At 45.1% G+C, this 12,500-nt stretch overlaps 1 pseudogene; it reads left to right on the plus strand.

Moving 5' to 3' along the window:
• The window catches only part of LOC119558726, a 9,489-nt pseudogene extending 694 nt beyond the window's left edge, over nt 1–8,795 (plus strand).
• The last annotated feature ends 3,705 nt before the right edge of the window (nt 8,796–12,500 follow it).

A 12,500-nucleotide genomic window follows, 5' to 3' on the forward strand; every position in this document is an offset into this window, starting at 1 on the left:
TGGCATAATTATCATTGATTTTTGTGTTTATTATATGCACTTGTATGATTAACAATGCGAAAGATTCAGGATACCTTCGGGACCCGTCTTGAAACACGGACCAAGGAGTCTAACATATGTGCAAGTTATTGGGATATAAACCTAATAGCGTAATTAACTTGACTAATAATGGGATTAGTTTTTTAACTATTTATAGCTAATTAACACAATCCCGGGGCGTTCTATATAGTTATGTATAATGATATTTATATTATTTATGCCTCTAACTGGAACGTACCTTGAGCATATATGCTGTGACCCGAAAGATGGTGAACTATACTTGATCAGGTTGAAGTCAGGGGAAACCCTGATGGAAGACCGAAACAGTTCTGACGTGCAAATCGATTGTCAGAATTGAGTATAGGGGCGAAAGACCAATCGAACCATCTAGTAGCTGGTTCCTTCCGAAGTTTCCCTCAGGATAGCTGGTGCATTTTAATGTTATATAAAATAATCTTATCTGGTAAAGCGAATGATTAGAGGCCTTAGGGTCGAAACGATCTTAACCTATTCTCAAACTTTAAATGGGTAAGAACCTTAACTTTCTTGATATGAAGTTCAAGGTTATGATATAATGTGCCCAGTGGGCCACTTTTGGTAAGCAGAACTGGCGCTGTGGGATGAACCAAACGTAATGTTACGGTGCCCAAATTAACAACTCATGCAGATACCATGAAAGGCGTTGGTTGCTTAAAACAGCAGGACGGTGATCATGGAAGTCGAAATCCGCTAAGGAGTGTGTAACAACTCACCTGCCGAAGCAACTAGCCCTTAAAATGGATGGCGCTTAAGTTGTATACCTATACATTACCGCTAAAGTAGATGATTTATATTACTTGTGATATAAATTTTGAAACTTTAGTGAGTAGGAAGGTACAATGGTATGCGTAGAAGTGTTTGGCGTAAGCCTGCATGGAGCTGCCATTGGTACAGATCTTGGTGGTAGTAGCAAATAATCGAATGAGACCTTGGAGGACTGAAGTGGAGAAGGGTTTCGTGTGAACAGTGGTTGATCACGAGTTAGTCGGTCCTAAGTTCAAGGCGAAAGCCGAAAATTTTCAAGTAAAACACAAATGCCATACAAATATAATTATATTATATAAATCAAGCTAATTAATATACTTGAATAATTTTGAACGAAAGGGAATACGGTTCCAATTCCGTAACCTGTTGAGTATCCGTTTGTTATTAAATATGGGCCTCGTGCTCATCCTGGCAACAGGAACGACCATAAAGAAGCCGTCGAGAGATATCGGAAGAGTTTTCTTTTCTGTTTTATAGCCGTACTACCATGGAAGTCTTTCGCAGAGAGATATGGTAGATGGGCTAGAAGAGCATGACATATACTGTTGTGTCGATATTTTCTCCTCGGACCTTGAAAATTTATGGTGGGGACACGCAAACTTCTCAACAGGCCGTACCAATATCCGCAGCTGGTCTCCAAGGTGAAGAGTCTCTAGTCGATAGAATAATGTAGGTAAGGGAAGTCGGCAAATTAGATCCGTAACTTCGGGATAAGGATTGGCTCTGAAGATTGAGATAGTCGGGCTTGATTGGGAAACAATAACATGGTTTATGTGCTCGTTCTGGGTAAATAGAGTGTCTGGCATTTATGTTGGTCACTTGTTCCCCGGATAGTTTAGTTACGTAGCCAATTGTGGAACTTTCTTGCTAAAATTTTTAAGAATACTAATTGGGTTAAACCAATTAGTTCTTATTAATTATAACGATTATCAATTAACAATCAATTCAGAACTGGCACGGACTTGGGGAATCCGACTGTCTAATTAAAACAAAGCATTGTGATGGCCCTAGCGGGTGTTGACACAATGTGATTTCTGCCCAGTGCTCTGAATGTCAAAGTGAAGAAATTCAAGTAAGCGCGGTGTCAACGGCGGGAGTAACTATGACTCTCTTAAGGTAGCCAAATGCCTCGTCATCTAATTAGTGACGCGCATGAATGGATTAACGAGATTCCTACTGTCCCTATCTACACACAGTCGGTGTTTGGTTGCTCGCGAGAACAGACGTGTTTTTCCGTACGCTCCGCGAGGTAAAGTGCATTTAGGCAGTAAAACAACAGGTACATTTGTTGAAAATAGTGCGAAAATTCGTGTTTCGTGCTTGCGAACACAGTGCGTGTGGTTTTCCGTTTGAAATTCTGCGGAAATCGGGCGATATTCGCGTTTTTCTTTTGGAAATTTTCCATTAAGACACGTGTGTCGCGAGAGAGAGCGCTCTCTCGAGAGAGGCGTTTTGCCTAATTTAGGCACATTTTGTCGCCCACAGCTGTGCGGTTTGTGTCCTCCGCTGAACTTGGATCAGCTGATCAGCTGACCGAGCTTTGAGAACCAGCTGATAGGAAGGGGTAAGTCTCGAATATCAAAGAGCTTACTTAGTAAGGCCGATAACCGGCAGGATGGCGCCACCAAAAATGGTGGTCGACGAGTCCGGGAGCGAAAGTGCGAGCAGCCGTGGAAGCAGCTCGGGGCAGAGGGCGCGCCAGAGGCAAGCGCAACAAAGCGCCGCTGAGGGAGGCCTCGAGGTGCAAAGTGTTGGCGCTGGATGCAACCGCCGCTGCCCCTGCCGACGCCTTTGCCGCTGCCCCCGCCGCTGCCCCCGCCGCTGCCGCTGCCGCAGTCGCAGCCGCTGCCGCTGCCGCAGCCGCTGGCCCCCGCCGCTGCCCCCGCCGCTGCCCCCCGCCGCTGCCCCCGCCGACGCTGCCGCAGTCGCAGCCTGCTGCTGATGGAGGGACCTTCGTCGTGCCAGCCAGCATAGAGAAATCCTTCTCGGACAGGGAATGGAGGGGAAACGGAGCCGTTGCTGCCGAGATGGGCGACATCCGTGCGGATATCCTGAGGATGTCCCACGTAGCGAGCCCTACCGTGAGCATAAGACGCAGTTGTTGGCAAACCGCTACGAGGAGGTCGTCGGAGCCCTGCTGATCCGCATCGGAGTGCTGGAGGATCGCTTGAAGAGGCAGACACCGGTCGCCTCGGCCGCCTCATATGCAGCCACCGCTGCTAGAGGCGCGCACCTAGTCGCCTCACCCTGCTGCCCCCTGTTGCCCCCCTTGCCCCCCGTACCCGCACCGCGGAAGATTCGGGAGACATGGTCGGCTGTCGTTGCGTGCGACGACCCGGCCCTGTCAGGCAGGCAAATCGCTGAGAAGATCCGCAAGGAGGTAGCGCCCGCTCTGGGCGTACGAGTACACGAGGTGCGTGAGCTGAAGCGGGGCGGCGCGATCATTTCGCACGCCTTCGCAGGCGGAGATGACGAAGGTCGTCGCCTCCGCAAAGTTCGCCGAGGTGGGCCTGAAGGTGTCGAGGAACACCGCTGCGAAGCCGCGTGTTACGGTCCAGGATGTGGACACCTCCGTGGGACCGGACGAGTTATGATGGAGCTCAGGGAGAAGAACTTCGAAGAGATGAGCCTCAAGGAGTTCCAGAAGGCGGTGTCCTGGCGACCAAGCCCTGGTCAGCTGCTGACGGTGCCACAATCAATGTGACGCTGGAGGTAGACGACCAGGCGCTGGCCGTTCTCGAGGGCGGGAGAGTATATATTAAGTGGTTCTCCTACCGCTGCCGCTCTCAGGTGCGCACCTACGCCTGCCACCGATGCCTCGGATTTTGACCACAAGGTCAGCGAGTGCAGATACCCAAGAGAAAAAACAGGTCTGCCGCCAGTGCGGACAGAACGACCACGTCGCGGCGAAGTGCAGAAATGCGGTGGACTGCCGCAACTGCCCGTCACAAGGGTATTGCCCCTCGGGGCATTATATGCTTTCGGGTGGCTGCCCGATATACGGCGCGCTGCTAGCCAGGGTGCAAGCTAGACATTGATAATGTTTAGCTTCATCCAAGCGAATGTGGTCGAGGCCGTTGCGCTGTCATCGAGCTTTGCCAAGCAGATGAGAGATGCTGGCCACCTGTTCGCACTAGTCCAGGAGCCCTACGTGGACGCTGGCAAGCGACTCACTGGACTGCCTGGAGGAATGAGGATATTCGCCGATAGGAGGAAGAAAGCTGCCATCATCGTGGACGACCCATCTGCATCTGCATGCCCATCGAGGCTTTGACGACGGGACTACGGAGTGTGCGTGAGTGTCACAGGAAGATATGGCACAATCTTTCTGGCCTCCGTATACTGCCAGCATCTAGCTGCTCTGGAGCCCTACACTGACTACCTGGATACGGTTCTGCCTATTAGCTAGCAGAACACCGACAATCCTCGGACTTGATGCTAACGCAGTCTCCCCCTATGTGGTTCAGCAAATCCCCAGACAACTCTGGAGACCCGCCTGAACCGCGAACGGGGACAGCTCATGAACGACGTGGATAATCGCAAGCGGTGCCAGTGTACTGAATACGGCCAGCCAGGTGTTCACGTTCGATAATCAACGCTCTAGAAGTGATATCGACGTGACCTTCGCCAACGAAGCGGCGCGAGTATGGGCAACCTACGATTGGAGAGTTGACTTCTGGGAGCTGAGTGACCACAACATATCACTGTTGAGGTTACTCCAGATCCGAGCAGTACCGTTGAGAGCCTAGCTCCGGTACCGCAATGGAAGCTCTCCAATGCAAGTTGGCGAAGATTCAGTGTAGAGTTAAGGAGTGCAGCACAGAGTCTCGAGGAACTGGAGGAATCGCCGTTGGACGACCATGTGTCTGCCCTTCGCCTCCATCGTACACGATGTGTGCGACAGGGTGATAGGGCGCAGGATACCTGCAGCGAGGGGAAACGTAATATGGTGGAATCCTGAGCTGAGTACCAAGCGCCAAGAGGTCCGGAGACTGAGGCGTAGGCTGCAGGCAGCTCGCCGGAGTGGCACCGACGATGCTGAGCAACTTGCCGCTGGACTGAGATTTGCCTCAGGCCAGTACAAGAAGCTTATCTTGACGACAAAGGAGCAAAACTGGCGGGACTTCGTGGGACGGCACAAGGATGATCCATGGGGGCACGTATACCGAATATGCCGAGGCCGGAAGAAGACAGCCGATCTCGGATGTCTCCGGTCGAACGGCGCGCTTTCCGTAACTTGGCACGACTGCGCAAGTGTGCTCCTCCGCAACTTTTTCCCTGTTGCGGAGTCGACGACACGAGAAGACATACCCCCTGGTGCCCCACCGATCCTCGAAGCCTTCGAGGTGGCAACCAGCGTCGCGAGGCTGAGAAGCCGGCGATCGCCGGGTATGGATGGCATCACGGGCGGTATTGTCAAGGAGGTATGGCGTGCCATCCCTCAGCACCTGACGAAGCTGTACTCTCGGTGCATCTCGGAAGGATACTTTCCGGCCGAGTGGAAGCACCCGAGAGTGATACCGCTGGTAAAGGGGCCAGATAAGGACAGGAGCGATCCTGCCTCTTATCGCGGCATATTGCCTTTTGCCAGTGTTCGGAAAGGCGCTTGAGGGAATCATGGTGAATCGGCTGAAGGATGTGCTACCGGATGGCTGCAGATGGCAATTCGGATTTCAGGCCTGGACGCTGCGTGGAGGATGCGTGGATGCACGCCAAAAACACCGTCGCCAACAGTCGCGAGAGGAGGGTCCTTGGAATCTTTGTCGATTTCAAGGGAGCCTTCGACAACGTGGAGTGGAGTGCGGTGCTGGATCGGCTTGTCGGACGTAGGCTGTCGAGAAATCGACTTGTGGAAAAGCTATTTTTCCGGCCGTAGCGCAAGCATCATCAGCAGGTATGAAGCAGCCACAGTTGCGGTTACACGGGGCTGCCCGCAAGGGTCCGTCAGTGGTCCATTTATTTGGAATTTACTGATGGATGTGCTGCTTCAGCGCTTGGAGCCACATTGTGCTCTGAGCGCGTTTGCAGATGATCTTCTGCTTTTTCGTCGACGGGAATTCCCGTGCCGATCTGGAGCGGAAGGGCGAGCAGTTGATGGACATCGTGGGAGCCTGGGGAGCTGAGGTTGGAGTGAGTGTGTCAACCAGCAAGACGGCAATAATGTTGCTGAAAGGACAGCTTTCACGCACGAGGAGACCGACGGTACGGTTTGCTGGAGCAAGCCTGCCTTACGTCACCAAATGCCGGTACCTTGGCATCTTAGTCGGCGAGCGGTTGAGTTTTCTCCCGCATATCTCTGCTCTCAGAGATCGGCTGGCTGGAGTTGCCGGAGGACTAGCGCGGGTGCTTCGAGTCGATTGGGGGCTCAGCTCCCGTGCTAAGAGGACGATTTACAGCGGACTCATGGTCCCCTGTGCACTCTTGGTGCCTCGGTCTGGTACAAGGCGGCGAGTAGGGGCAAGTCCCTTAAACTCCTCACCTCGTGCCAGAGGTCCATCCTTTTAGGATGCCTACCGGTATGCCGCACAGTGTCCACGGTGGCACTGCAGGTGCTTGCTGGTGCTCCTCCAATGGATCTGGATGCTCACAGGATCGCCGTGAAGTTCAAGCTGAGGAAGGATGTCCCCCTGGATGAGAGCGACTGGCTCCACGGACAGGACCTGTCCGTGTTGGACTGGAAAGCTAAGATGGCGCTGCTAGACGAACGTCTGCTAAATGAGTGGCAACTCAGATGGGATCGCGCGGAACACGGCTCCGTGACTCGCGAGTTTTTCCCAGAGGCAGCGTTCGTCTACAAGAGGAAAGACTTTGTCTTTACCCTCAAAGCCGGATTCTTGCTGACAGGACACGGGTCGATGAACGCATTTCTGCAAGGCAGGACCCTCAGCACCACGACCGCATGCTCATGTGGCGTGGCAAGAGAGGACTGGCTGCCACATACTGTGTGAATGCCGCCTGTACAACGATTTGCGGGACCTGGATGCCCTTGGAGTCGTTCGAGACCAGGGAAGATGGATCGTCGCGGGAGTAGTCGAGACCCCAGAACGGATGCGTCTCCTAGGAGTCTTTTGCCGATGCTGCCTTCTCGAGGCGAAGGATGGATGCGACGAGGGAGGAACCACAGGCGCCGGGACGTTAGTCCCACACCTCTTTTGCCGTGTGGTAGCGGCGAAGAATACTGCCACAGCCTGCCATAGCTTGTCGTAGGAGGCGACTAATATGGCAATGGTTGCCCCATCCGAGCTTGTCGGAGCTGAAGGGGTGAGGCTCACCGAGCCTGTAATTTCGGTACCACGGGTTTGAGCAGCTCCAAGGCTGCTCATTGAGGTTGGCCCCCTTGTGGGAGTATCGTGGTGGCTGTGGTTGACACCTATATCGCGGGTAGAGTCCTCGGGCTCGACGTGGATGTTGCGTTATACAACTCGGGTGCTGTGACCACAGAACAGTAGAGATTTTAGATAGATCTCGCCCCTACGCAAGGGGGAGTGCTTGCCCGACAAGTAAGTACTCGAATTGCTACTGGGTGGATGCTATGTACATAGCTATAGCTTCTAGTCCGGGGCGTTGGTCTGGCGCTTAACCTAGACCCGTGCATTATATACTCACTTGTGGGTATATTAGAATGCCGTGGTTGTAATCCCTTCATTGTGGAACACGCCACGTAAAACAAGTTCGGAGGGATCCGAGACACACCTGTCCCTATCTACTATCTAGCGAAACCACAGCCAAGGGAACGGGCTTGGAATAATTAGCGGGGAAAGAAGACCCTTTTGAGCTTGACTCTAATCTGGCAGTGTAAGGAGACATAAGAGGTGTAGAATAAGTGGGAGATATTAGACTTCGGTTTGGTATCGCCAATGAAATACCACTACTCTTATTGTTTCCTTACTTACTTGATTAAATGGAACGTGTATCATTTCCTAGCCATTATACGGATATATTTATTATATCTTATGGTATTGGGTTTTGATGCAAGCTTCTTGATCAAAGTATCACGAGTTTGTTATATAATCGCAAACAAATTCTTTAATAAAACGGTGCATTTATGTATTTTTGATTTGAAAATTTGGTATAACTCCAATTACTCAGGTATGATCCAATTCAAGGACATTGCCAGGTAGGGAGTTTGACTGGGGCGGTACATCTCTCAAATAATAACGGAGGTGTCCCAAGGCCAGCTCAGTGCGGACAGAAACCACACATAGAGCAAAAGGGCAAATGCTGACTTGATCTCGGTGTTCAGTACACACAGGGACAGCAAAAGCTCGGCCTATCGATCCTTTTGGTTTAAAGAGTTTTTAACAAGAGGTGTCAGAAAAGTTACCATAGGGATAACTGGCTTGTGGCGGCCAAGCGTTCATAGCGACGTCGCTTTTTGATCCTTCGATGTCGGCTCTTCCTATCATTGTGAAGCAAAATTCACCAAGCGTTGGATTGTTCACCCATGCAAGGGAACGTGAGCTGGGTTTAGACCGTCGTGAGACAGGTTAGTTTTACCCTACTAATGACAAAACGTTGTTGCGACAGCATTCCTGCGTAGTACGAGAGGAACCGCAGGTACGGACCAATGGCACAATACTTGTTCGAGCGAACAGTGGTATGACGCTACGTCCGTTGGATTATGCCTGAACGCCTCTAAGGTCGTATCCGTGCTGGACTGCAATGATAAATAAGGGGCAATTTGCATTGTATGGCTTCTAAACCATTTAAAGTTTATAATTTACTTTATAAACGACAATGGATGTGATGCCAATGTAATTTGTAACATAGTAAATTGGGAGGATCTTTGATCACCTGATGCCGCGCTAGTTACATATAAAAGCATTATTTAATACAATGACAAAGCCTAGAATCAATTGTAAACGACTTTTGTAACAGGCAAGGTGTTGTAAGTGGTTGAGCAGCTGCCATACTGCGATCCACTGAAGCTTATCCTTTGCTTGATGATTCGATAATAAAGATGTTGCAAGCGGGCATAATCATTATGCTTGCTTGCAGCATCGCACGCCACTTTGTTTGTGGTGTGTAAGGTAGGGAAGAAGAAATATAAAAGACCTAAATTGGAAACATCAATATATAAGTAAATATTGAACAAACAAAATGTATCGTCATCTTATTAGTGACGCGATGATAAAGTGGCAAACATATTCCATGTATAAATATTCCTATGGTATTAAAATTCAAGTAAAGAGGACATATATAAAAGTTTGTATATATGGTTCATTCAATGGTAGCAGCGGTTGGTTGGTTGGTGTCTGCTCCTCTTATTGTTCAAAAACTTATGTTATGGTAGCAAGTCTATATCGTCATATTATTAGTGACGCGAAAAAGTAGTGGCAAAACATATTCCATGTATAAATAAATATTCCTATGGTATTGAAATTCAAGTAAAGAGGCCATTCAAGTAAAGAGGACTTATATAAATATAAGTATATATAATGGTAGCAGCGCGGTTGGTTGGTTGGTGTGTCTGCTCCTCTTATTGTTCAAAACTTATGTTATGGTAGCAAGACTGTATCGTCATATTATTAGTGACGCGAAAAAGTAGTGGCAAAACATATTCCATGTATAAATATTCCTATGGTATTGAAATTCAACTAAAGAGGACATATAAAATTACTATCAATGGTAGCAGTGGTTGGTTGGTTGGTGGTTGGTTGGCGGCTGCTCCTATTATTGTTCAAGACTTATGTTATGGTAGCAAGTCTGTATCGTCATATTAATTATTAGTGACGCGAAAAAGTAGTGGAAATCATATTCCATGTATAAATAGATTCCTATGGTAATGAAATTTTCAAGTAAAGAGAGGACCATTCAAGTAAGAGGACATATAAAACGTAAGTATATGTTCCTCCAATGGTAGCAGTGGTTGGTTGGTTGGCGGCTGATCCTCTTATTGTTCAAAACTTATTTTATCAATATGAGTTTGGCAATACAATAAAGAAGACCAATCTAATCCATATAAAACTAAATGTATTATATGGATATGCTTAGGAAACCCATATATTCATAAAAAAAAATTATGTATAGAAAATTATACATATATCTTTTATATAAATGAATCGTATGGATATCGCCTTATGGTAGGTATAATAACTTTTTAAGGCATAATAATGTATAATATAGAAAATATACATTGAAATATAAATGCATTTTTATAGATATGGCGGCATATAAGTGCCATATACACAAGAATAAATAATAGAATTTACCAATATATAATTAAAATGAGATATATAAACCTAGTGAGGGGCTGCACTAGTATATGAATCGTATGGATATGGCTTATAGGTATAATACCTATAAGGCATAATAATGTATAATATAATAAATATAAATTAAGATATGAATGAATTATATAAATATGGCATAGAAATGCCATATACATACATAAGAATAAATGGTAGAATTTACCCATAATATCACTGAAACACGATATATAAACCTAATGATAGCTGGCACTAGTACTGTAAACATGCACGCAATAGTGCGTGGGGTAAAAAACTACTATAGGGAGGTGGTCGTTGGCGGGCCCCCTCCTCGTATTGGTCAAAACTTATGTTATGCATATGAATTTGTCAATACTATATAGAACGCCAAGCATATCCATATAAACTATGGATATGCATAGAAATCCATACAAAAGTAAAAAAAAATTATGTATAGAAAAATATACATATATTTATATAAGTGAATCGTATGGATATGGCTTATAGGTATAATACCTATAAGGCATAATAATGTATAACAAGTAAATATACATTGAAATGTGAATGCATTGTATGGATATGGCATATAAATGCCATATATATAGAAATAAATTGTATATCAATGATATAACAATTATAAACCTAGTGAGGGGCGGCACTAGTGAATGAATCGTATGGATATGGCTTATAGGTATAATACCTATAAGGCATAATAATGTATAATATAATAAATATACATTAAGATATGAATGGATTGTATAAATATGGCATAGAAATGCCATATACATAAGAATAAATGGTAGAATTTACCCATATATCACTGAAACACGATATATAAACCTAGTGATAGCTGGCACTAGTACTGTAAACAGGCACGCAATAGTGCGTGGGGTAAAAAACTACTATAGGGAGGTGGTCGTTGGCGGGCCCCTCCTCGTATTGGTCAAAACTTATGTTATGCATATGAATTTGTCAATACTATATAGAACGCCAAGCATATCCATATAAACTATGGATATGCATAGAAATCCATACAAAAGTAAAAAAAAATTATGTATAGAAAAATATACATATATTTATATAAGTGAATCGTATGGATATGGCTTATAGGTATAATACCTATAAGGCATAATAATGTATAACAAGTAAATATACATTGAAATGTGAATGCATTGTATGGATAATGGCATATAAATGCCATATATATAGAAATAAATTGTATATCAATGATATAACAATTATAAACCTAGTGAGGGGCGGCACTAGTGAATGAATCGTATGGATATGGCTTATAGGTATAATACCTATAAGGCATAATAATGTATAATATAATAAATATACATTAAGATATGAATGGATTGTATAAATATGGCATAGAAATGCCATATACATAAGAATAAATGGTAGAATTTACCCATATATCACTGAAACACGATATATAAACCTAGTGATAGCTGGCACTAGTACTGTAACAGGCACGCAATAGTGCGTGGGGTAAAAAACTACTATAGGGAGGTGGTCGTTGGCGGGCCCCTCCTCGTATTGGTCAAAACTTATGTTATGCATATGAATTTGTCAATACTATATAGAACGCCAAGCATATCCATATAAACTATGGATATGCATAGAAAACCATACAAAAGTAAAAAAAAATTATGTATAGAAAAATATACATATATTTATATAAGTGAATCGTATGGATATGGCTTATAGGTATAATACCTATAAGGCATAATAATGTATAACAAGTAAATATACATTGAAATGTGAATGCATTGTATGGATATGGCATATAAATGCCATATATATAGAAATAAATTGTATATCAATGATATAACAATTATAAACCTAGTGAGGGGCGGCACTAGTGAATGAATCGTATGGATATGGCTTATAGGTATAATACCTATAAGGCATAATAATGTATAATATAATAAATATACATTAAGATATGAATGGATTGTATAAATATGGCATAGAAATGCCATATACATAAGAATAAATGGTAGAATTTACCCATATATCACTGAAACACGATATATAAACCTAGTGATAGCTGGCACTAGTACTGTAAACAGGCACGCAATAGTGCGTGGGGTAAAAAAACTACTATAGGGAGGTGGTCGTTGGCGGGCCCCTCCTCGTATTGGTCAAAACTTATGTTATGCATATGAATTTGTCAATACTATATAGAACGCCAAGCATATCCATATAAACTATGGATATGCATAGAAAACCATACAAAAGTAAAAAAAATTATGTATAGAAAAATATACATATATTTATATAAGTGAATCGTATGGATATGGCTTATAGGTATAATACCTATAAGGCATAATAATGTATAACAAGTAAATATACATTGAAATGTGAATGCATTGTATGGATATGGCATATAAATGCCATATATATAGAAATAAATTGTATATCAATGATATAACAATTATA

The sequence above is a fragment of the Drosophila subpulchrella genome, unplaced genomic scaffold, assembly GCF_014743375.2.
Source record: "Drosophila subpulchrella strain 33 F10 #4 breed RU33 unplaced genomic scaffold, RU_Dsub_v1.1 Primary Assembly Seq131, whole genome shotgun sequence".
NCBI lineage: Eukaryota > Metazoa > Arthropoda > Insecta > Diptera > Drosophilidae > Drosophila > Drosophila subpulchrella.